Source organism: Dipodomys merriami, unplaced genomic scaffold, assembly GCF_024711535.1.
Source record: "Dipodomys merriami isolate MVZ:Mamm:240054 unplaced genomic scaffold, mDipMer1.0.p SCAF_25, whole genome shotgun sequence".
NCBI lineage: Eukaryota > Metazoa > Chordata > Mammalia > Rodentia > Heteromyidae > Dipodomys > Dipodomys merriami.
The window spans coordinates 16304201-16313459 of record NW_027203937.1 but is presented as its reverse complement, the minus strand read 5'-3'; positions in this window follow the sequence as shown (position 1 = coordinate 16313459).

The following is a 9259-nucleotide window of genomic DNA, read 5'->3' as shown; positions in this document are numbered from 1 at the left end:
AAGTGACATAATATTATTCTTACTAATGGATGAGTAAAATTCCACTATGTATGCATACCATATTTTTTGATCCTCTCATCTATTGTAGAACCTTTTGTATTTCTTGAGTCTCATTGCTACCTTTCTCTGAGCTGATCTCAAACTGGTGATCCTTCTGCCTCAGCTTTCTGATTAGCTAGGATTGTAAGCATGAGCACCCATGCCTGGCTCCATAAATAAAGATTTAATGACCATTGTGATAAGCCTTATATGGTACAATGACAGGCTCTGCTAGTGGAATCTAGCCATGTCCATAAAGATTTCCTGTGAAATTTAAGCTCAGACTTTGAAGATAGGTATGTTTAGCCAGGAAAACCAAGGGTGGGCATGTGGCTAGAACACAATGGTCAACAGAGAGGGTGTCCCCAAGATGAGGTTGGAGAGGTTGGTGTGGAAAGCTTGCTCAGAACTTTGCAGGTCAGAGGTGTCATTATAAAGGCAAAGGGAAGTTATTGAGGACAAGTCCTGTTGTTACAGAGACTGATTAGTACAGACCAAAGGGAAGCCTGTCAGAGGTAGATGGGGTGGAGCATCAGTATTGTGAGAGAATGGTGGAGACTGGTCACCAGCGGAGTTGAGACCAGGTAGGTACCTGGGAGAAGCAGTATTGACACTAACAGCAGACATAGACTCAAGAGCCAGAGATCTTGCTGGTTGTCACCCTCACCCTTGGATTGTCTCCAGGGCCAGTGTTATAGGCCTCATTTATCTTCCATAATGCCCTGCCTAGCAAACCTAATTTGGGTATTATTGTTGTCTGCCTGTCTGTCTATCTATCTATCTATCTATCTATCTATCTATCTATCTATCTATCTATCTATCTATCTATCTATTTTAGTTTTTGAGACAGAATCTCACTAGGTAGCCCAGTCTCACCTTCAAGTCATTACTATGCAGCTCAAGCTAATCTCAAACTCATAATCCTCAGCCTCCTGAGTACTGGGATTATAGGTATCATACCCAGCTAAATACAGTCTTTTTTTAGTCTGGTACTGGGGATCAAACCCAGTGGTAGGCAAGCATTCTACTGCTAAAAAATAACAAATAAAATTGAGGCTTAGAGAGGCTGAGTGACTTGCTCATGATCACATAGTTAAAAATGTTTTAACTAGAGGATATTTGCTTCTGGTCATGTAGACTAACTGGTTGTGAATTACCCCTTCCATCTCAAAAACTAAAACTGATCACCTATGAAATAGTTGTTTTCATATACTGGACAGCAAGCAGGCTAGAAATATGACCCCTAATAAAAGGAAGACTAATGAGGGAGGAGGCAGAGAGGGAGAATACTAGCAAGTTATTTTGTGGACAAATTAATTGTAAAGCTAATATGAAAAGTCAGGTGCTGGTGGTTCATCCCTATAACCCTAGCCACTCAAAGCTAAAATCTAGAAGATTGTAGTTTGAAACCAACTCAGGTAGAAAACGTTTATATGGAGAGGCAAAAGACCCAGAATAATCAACCCAATATTGAAAGAAAAGAACAAAACCAAAGAACTTCCACTACTTATCTTCAGGCCATCATGACAGCAAACACCCAGCACTTGAGAGGCTGAGGGCCCAAATTCAAGATGAGATCCTATTTAAAAAAGCAACAACAATCCACAAACTCTATGTTACGGTGATCAAGACAGTATGGTATTGGTAAAAGAACAGTCAAATAGATAAATGGAACACAATAAAGAGAGAAGAAATAGATCACATTAACCTAGTCTACCTTTCACTGACAACAGAGCAAAGGCAATATAATACAGGAAAGCCAGTCTTTGCAATGAATGATGCTGGAAAAACTGGCCATGCAAGACCTATCCTCCCCAAAATTAACACAGAATGGATCAGAGCCCTAAATGTGCAACATAAAGCTAGAAAACTCCCAAAGATAACAAGAGAATATACCACCAAATGCAATTTCTGTGAAAGAATTGATCAACTAGACTTCATTGAAATGGAAAAAAAAAAAAAAAAGACATGCTTTGTCAAAGACACTATTAAAGGAATGAAAAAAACAAGCCACTGCCTGGGAGAGAATATTTGCAAAGGACATACCTGACAAAAGGTTATTCTACAAAACATAGCTGGGAGCTGGAGCTCGTGCCTGTAATCCTAACTACACAGGAGACTAAGATCTGAGGGTTGCAATTCAAGGCCAGCCCAGGCAGGAAAGTCCATGAGACTCATCTCCAATTACCCACCAGAAAACTGGAAGTCACTCTGGGGCTTAAAGTGGTAGAGCACTAGCCTTGAGGAAAAGAACTCAGTAACATTGCCCAGGCCTTAAGTTCAAGCCTGACCAAACTGACCCAACACACACACACACACACGTAAAACATCAAAGAATTTTTTTTGGGCGGAGTGTCCGGTTGTGGGGCCTGAACTCTGGGCCTGGGTGCTGTCCCTCAGCTCAAAGCTAGCGCTCTACCACTTGAGCCACAGCACCACTTCTGGCTTTTTTCTTTTTGCTTATGTGGTGCTGAGGAATTGAACCCAGGGCCTTATGCATGCAAGGCAAGCACTCTACCACTGAGCCATCTTCCCAGCCCCCACACCAAAGAATTTTTTAAGCTCAGTAGGTAAACATCTGGCTTTGTGGTGGTAGTACTGAGAAACTACATTCATGGAATATTTGGTGAGTTGCATCATACATGGCCGCCTTGAATATTCTCCACCAAGAATAAACTATTAAGTTCAATGTGTGGGGTACAGAGGAGAGATCTGGTAGGCTGAGAAGTGACTGTTTTATCCCCGCTCAGTTTATTTTTGTTGAGGTTTGTTTTTGGGTTTGTTTTTGGCAGTACTGGGTGCAAAGCAGGCACTCTACCACTTGAGCCACCCTGCCAGCTCCAGGCCTAGTTATTTGACGTAATAGGAATGACTTGAAAGGTCGTGCCTGACAAGCACAGTGGTCTGATGCAAGTATGTGGAAGCATCTCCATCATGATGTATAGCAAGCCAAGGGTCTATTAAGGACAAGAAAGTGAAGGCAAAAATCTGTTTTCTTCTACCAAAAGAACCTTCAGAAGCACTGTGACATTTCTGCTAAAAGTTACTCTAGCTTAGAGAAGGCCTTCCTCTGACTTTCTAGAAAACTACGTACAGGCACCATGTGGAGTCTCGTGTCAGAGATGGTCATGGATGCAGTTTTGGCTGCACAGGATGAGCCTGATGTGAGCTTGTGCAGATCACACAGCTGCTCTCCTCACAAGGATGGTGGCTGAGCAAGCGAAGCTGGAGGCTGCCATCAGAGCCTCATTGCTCCAGGACCTGTGCAGCACCAGCAGGGGTCCCATGACAGCCACTTCATGGCTGTTTTGGGCATGCTGAAGGGGCTGAATGGACTTTGCTGTATACTGAACGTGGGACTTTAAAAACAAAAAACAACTTCATTTTGGGGGCCATATATATTTACCTGTTTGGGAATTCAATTGTTTCCTTCTTGAGTTTCAAATGTATTTCACATGACAGCATTCCTTGGTAAAATCTGGTTTGTTACTGCCACTTCCATTCCTTTTTGCTCAGCATCAAAATAAGCTAGACTAGAGGTGTGGTGTAAATGGTAGAGCCCCAGCCATACAAGAGCTCAAGGCCATGGTACTGGCACAAAATAAGACTGCAACCTGAGGGTCTAGTGTGGTGCTTCATACTTACAATTCCCTCATTTGTTCCTGCTACAGAGTGAGACTTGGTCTCAAAAATAACAATAACAACAGAATCAGAACAAAAATCATATCCTAAGAATCTAAGAAGGCAATGCTTAAGAAGGAAAGTAATAATATGGGACCCATAATACAAAAAAGAATACATGACAAAACTAGTACAAATGACAGAGGGAGGAAATGTGAAAATATATTCTTGTATGACTCTTAGGTTATATTTCAATGGTATAATAATTTTAAAATGAACTGTTGGAGTGCAGCTCAGTGATGAGTATTTACCTAGCATATGCACCTCACCACCACAATAAGATAGATAGATAGATAGATAGCTAGCTAGATAGATAGATAGATAGATAGATAGATAGATAGATAGATAGATAGATAGATAGATAGATTTATAAGATACACATACATGGGAGCAATCACTATAAACAACAAAATATATATGGCTAATAAGCACAACAGATATGAAATGGAATACTGAAAATGAAATACTCAGACTAAAGAAGATTGGAAAGAAAAATAACCAAAGAATGCATGGGATAAATAGCACTAGAAAGTTGATAGATTCAGTATAACTATATTAACATAAAATATAAACAGACTACTACAATTAAAGGTAGAAACTCAGATCAGACTTCAAAAAAATTAAAAACAACAACAAAAAACAAGCTGGACGAAAATGTACTGTCAACAAGAGAGCATGTTAAAGATGATGAAGTTAAGATGAAAGTCTAGGAATAAAAAGAAGACAATATGGCCAGGTGACAACACTCATGCCGATAATCCTGGAGCTACTCTAGGGCTGAATCCTGGTTTAAACGAGTCCCAGCAGAAAAATGAGACTTTTATTTCCAATTCACCAGCAAAAAGCCAGAAGTGGAGGTGTGGGCTCAAGCGATAGAGTACCAGCTTTGAGTAGAAAAAAGCCAAGGAAGAGCTTGAAGTCTTGAGTTCAAGCCCCCTATACTGCCCCCCCAAGATGCAATCATAAATTAGAAGAAACTTGAAATCATTATTTTAATAGCAAATAAAATAGACTTCAGGACAAGGAGGATTGCCAGATGTAAAGAGACCTATTTCTTTGTAAGAAGAAAACCAGTTCCTCAAGAGTACTACAGTTACATACACTGTCTCACGAAGTAAAAATGGACAGAACTGAGCAAAGAAGTAAGGAAGCCCGTAGCCGAGAAGGCTTCCCAGTGATGAGAGCAGGATAATTGGAATGGCAGAAAAGGAGCTTAGAAACTCCTTCAAAAAACAAAAATAAGTCATTATGTTAAAACTGGGATGGAAAAGGCAAACACAAAAATTTCCCCCAGGCCTACAACAATTTAAGAAGCACTTATTTATGAAAAATTACTGTACCTTGGGTAGGAACAGTTGGTGTCTGTGGTATTTTAGCCTAGGGTTCCCTCTCCTCCCTCTCTCCCAGCCTCAGCTCAATCCCCATGCTAAAAGACCCCATTAAGAAAAATAAGTAGAGGAGCTGGGCACAGTGGCTTAGCTCTGGAAGCCCAGCTGCTTGAGAGGCTGAGGCTTGGAAATCATGGTTCAGGGCTAGTCAGGCCAGTGGCTGGGGCAGTGGAACCCATCTTCATCTCAGCTATAGAGGAGCTGTAATGGCAGGGGGCAGTAGTGCCCATCTACCATCCCCAGAAACACAGGGAAGCGCAGGTAGGAGGATCACAGACCAGGCCCTAGGTATACAGTGAGACTCAACCTTGAAAATAACTAACATATAAAGAGGTTAGAAGCATGGCTGAAGGAGTAGAGTGCTTTCCTGGCAAGTAAGAGGCCCTTAGTTCAATCCCCAGTGCCACCAAAAGAAAAAAAGAATGAGTAAATAAGCCACAGACTGAGATTAAATATTCACTGATGTATACTACACATTTATCTTTATATATTTGTCAAAGCATTTCTATCTAGAATATATAAACAATTATAGCTCAATATTAAGAAGACCCAACTAAAATGTGGGTTTTTTGTTGTTTGTTTGTTTGTTTTTGTCACTCGTGGGGCTTGAACTTTGGGCCTGGGCACTGTGTCTGCACACTTCAGCTCAAGGCAAGCGCTCTACCGCTTGAGCCACAGCGCCACTTCCAGTTTTCTAGTGGTTTATTGTAGATAAGAGTCTCACAGAGTTTCCTGCCCGGGCTGGCTTTGAACTGTGATTCTCAGATCTCAGCCTCCTGAGTACCTAGGATTATAGGCATGAGCCATGGGTGCCCAGCTAAAATCAGTTTTTTTTTTAATGAGCAAAAGATATGAATAGGCAAATAGATATTTTTTTAAAGGATTACACACACACACACACACAATGTATATATGGTACATTAAAATGTGGTTAAGGGCTGGGCTAGAGTGCCTGGACTTAGAATGTCAGCCTAGAAAGTGTAAGGCCCTGAGTTCAAACCCCAGTACAGTTTTTTTAATGCTTAATGTCACTATTCATCAGTAAAATGTCAGTGAAATCTCCACTGATACCGCAACATGCCCACAAACTGGCTATAAATGAAGACAGGTAATACCTGGTATGGTAGGGCTTGGAGCACTCTTATATTCAAATTCCATGGACATAGGCTGGGCTGGTAGCAATATAAAGTGATGCCAGTGCTTTGAAAATGAGTCTAGAACTTTCTCAGAAAGCTAACATGCATTTTCCAAATGACCTTGCAATTCTACTTGTAAATATTTACAAAATTATATATATACATATATACATACATCTATGTCCCTGCAAAACCTGAACACCAGTGCTCAAGGCAACTTTATTCTAAAACTGGAAACACGTAAGTATCTGCCGAGATGAGTGGATAGACAAATTCTAGCATATCCATATGATAAAATATAACTCAACAATAAAAAAAGAATGAGTTGGACTAAACAATTAAAGATTGGAGCTGGGCACTGGTGGCTCACGCCTGTAATCCTAGCTACTCATGAGGCTGAGATCTGAGGATTGCAGTTTCCAAGCCAGCCCGGACAGGAAAGCCTGTGAGACTTTTATCTCTAATTAACCACCAGAAAACCAGGAGTGGCTCTGTGGCTTGAGCTGAAGAGCTCAGGGACAGCGCCCAGGCCCAGAGTTCAAGCCCCATGACTGAACAAAAAATAAATAAATAAATAAAGATTGGATACTGATTCTTCACCAAGTCCTCACAACTTCCCAATTCATTCCATGGGGTCCGTATTACCCTGGTACAAAACCCAGACAAAAATATCACAAGGAAAGAAAATATTCACTAATATATCTTTATAAATGACAAAAATCCTCAATTAAATATTACCAAGCTGAGCTAGGTGATGGTGGCTCATGCCTGCAATCCTAGAAACTCAGGAGGCTGAGATCTGAAGATTGTGGTCTGAAGACAGTTCAAACAGGAAAGTTCTTTGGACTCTTGTTTCCAATTAACAAGCAAAAAACCCAAAGTTGGGCTACAGCTCAAGTGGTAGAGCACTACCCATGAGCAAAAAAAGCTACAATGTCCAGGCCCTCCCTGAGTTCCAGCCCCAGTACAGCACAAAAACAGCACACACAAAAACAAAGTATGTGGAGTTTTTATTTTATTTTCTTTTTTTTCTTGGCTTTTAAAAACTGACACTGGACATTCAATCCCACTCAGTAGGCATTTCTGGAGAACTAAGTGAAAATATTTTGCCATTAGTTTGAGAGGCAGGGAGGAGCCTAAGATCGTAGGCTTCAGAGGCAAGCAAAGGTTTGAGTCACGACTTAGAGGTAATAGTTTCAGGTGAGGAAATGGTTAAAGTTAAGGGGGGGGAGAACACAGAAATGCAAGCACAGAAAGCAGGCAGCTGAGCCATCTGCCTTTCTTTCTTTTGGGATGAGGGTGTTTAAGGCCCTGGGCCTTCAGACAATAAGAGAGTGTGTTGTACCCCAGGCAGACTGTGGTCAAAAGACCCAAGTTCTTGGTGTTAGCTCCATGGTACTGTGTGGGTTTGGGCAGCTGAACTTGCTGTCTATGGCTCGGTTCCCTCTCTTGTCATTAGAGACAAGAATGCCAGCCCGCTCTCACTTCCAAAATTGTTGCAGGATGTCAAAGAAGAAGGTAGCAGAAAGTGCTTTGTAAGCCTAGAGGAAGAGGCGCACACCTGCAAACTTCACTACTCAGGAAGCTGAGATCTGAGGATTGTGATTTGAAGCCAACTTGGGCAGCAAAGTCCATAACACTCTTATTCACAACTGACCACCAAAAAGCCAGAAATGGAGGTATGGCTCAAGTGGTAGAGCATTAGCCTTGAGTAGAAAAAACTAAGGGACAGTGCTCAAGCCCTGAGTTCAAGTCTACACACACACACACACACACACACACACACACACACACACACACACACACACACACACACACACACACACACACACACACACACACACACACACACACACACTGCTTTATAAATACTAAAAGACTCATCAAATGTAAGAGGTTTATTATTGCAGTGGGAGATGGATTTGGTTGCAGTAAGCACAGTTGTTACTTTCTATTTCTTTAAAAGAAAGAAAGAAAAAAAACAAACCAGCAACAGCAGCAGCAAGTACTGCCAGGTGCACAGCATAGTTTTTCCAACTTTGAGAAGCAAATAAAAGGCAGAGGCCAACTGGCTCCTCCTGAGAGCCCTGTCTTCACCAATTGAATCTGAAATCATGGTCCAGAGAATGGTTGCAGGCACTGGCCCAGGACAGCAGGCCCCTAGGCCCCTGTCCTGGCGGAGAAGGACCTAGGGAGCACCAGGCCAACAGAGGTCGTTGGCATGGCCAAAGACCTGGTCCCTCGGCTCCTGTGGCTTGGAACTGACTGGGCCCTACCCTGCCAGATGTGCTGTGCAGAGTCCCAGGCTTTGCTGTGAAAGATGCTGCTCAGCCACATTCAGGAGCCTCACCTCAGGATTAGGTTGAGAAGTGGTGTGGCTTCACCACAAAATAGGCCAGGCCAAGTTTCTATGCTCCACAGGTGGCCAGCCTCAGTTCTGAGGGTCCCATTGGGCCTGCCAGACCTTCGGGAAAGGTCCTACACAGGAAGCCTAGAGAAACTGTCCAGTTCTTCCCAGGCCCACGAGATGAGCCCTTGAAATCTGTGTGCATCCTGGACCCAATCTTCTTAAATGTACCTTTAAGGTGGCCACATAGGTCCTAAATCTTGGTGGCCAGAGCTCTAGAGAGTCTTAGTGACCATCTAGTCCAACCCCTTTGCTTCCTTTTGTGGAACCTGAGGCCCAGAGAAGGCAGGAGGTTGCTAAAGGTTGGAGCTAGGGAATGTCTCTGAAGCAGCAAGAGAGAGATGGGAGTAGAATTCAAGTCTGGAAATGAATGAGAGGAGAGTAGAACAGGCTTTGGAGGTTAGGCAGGAGGGATGGATAAGGTGAATGCCAGTGACTAGGACTAGAACTGAAGTTCTTTATATACGTGTATGAAAAAGAACAGTGAAGTCTGTTGAAATTGTTTTAAGAAGCAGTGAGAGGGGGTAACGGAGAACAACAGAGGGAGTGAAGAAATGGAGTACATTGTATGTATGAATAGAAATGTCACAATGAAACCTCCTTGTACA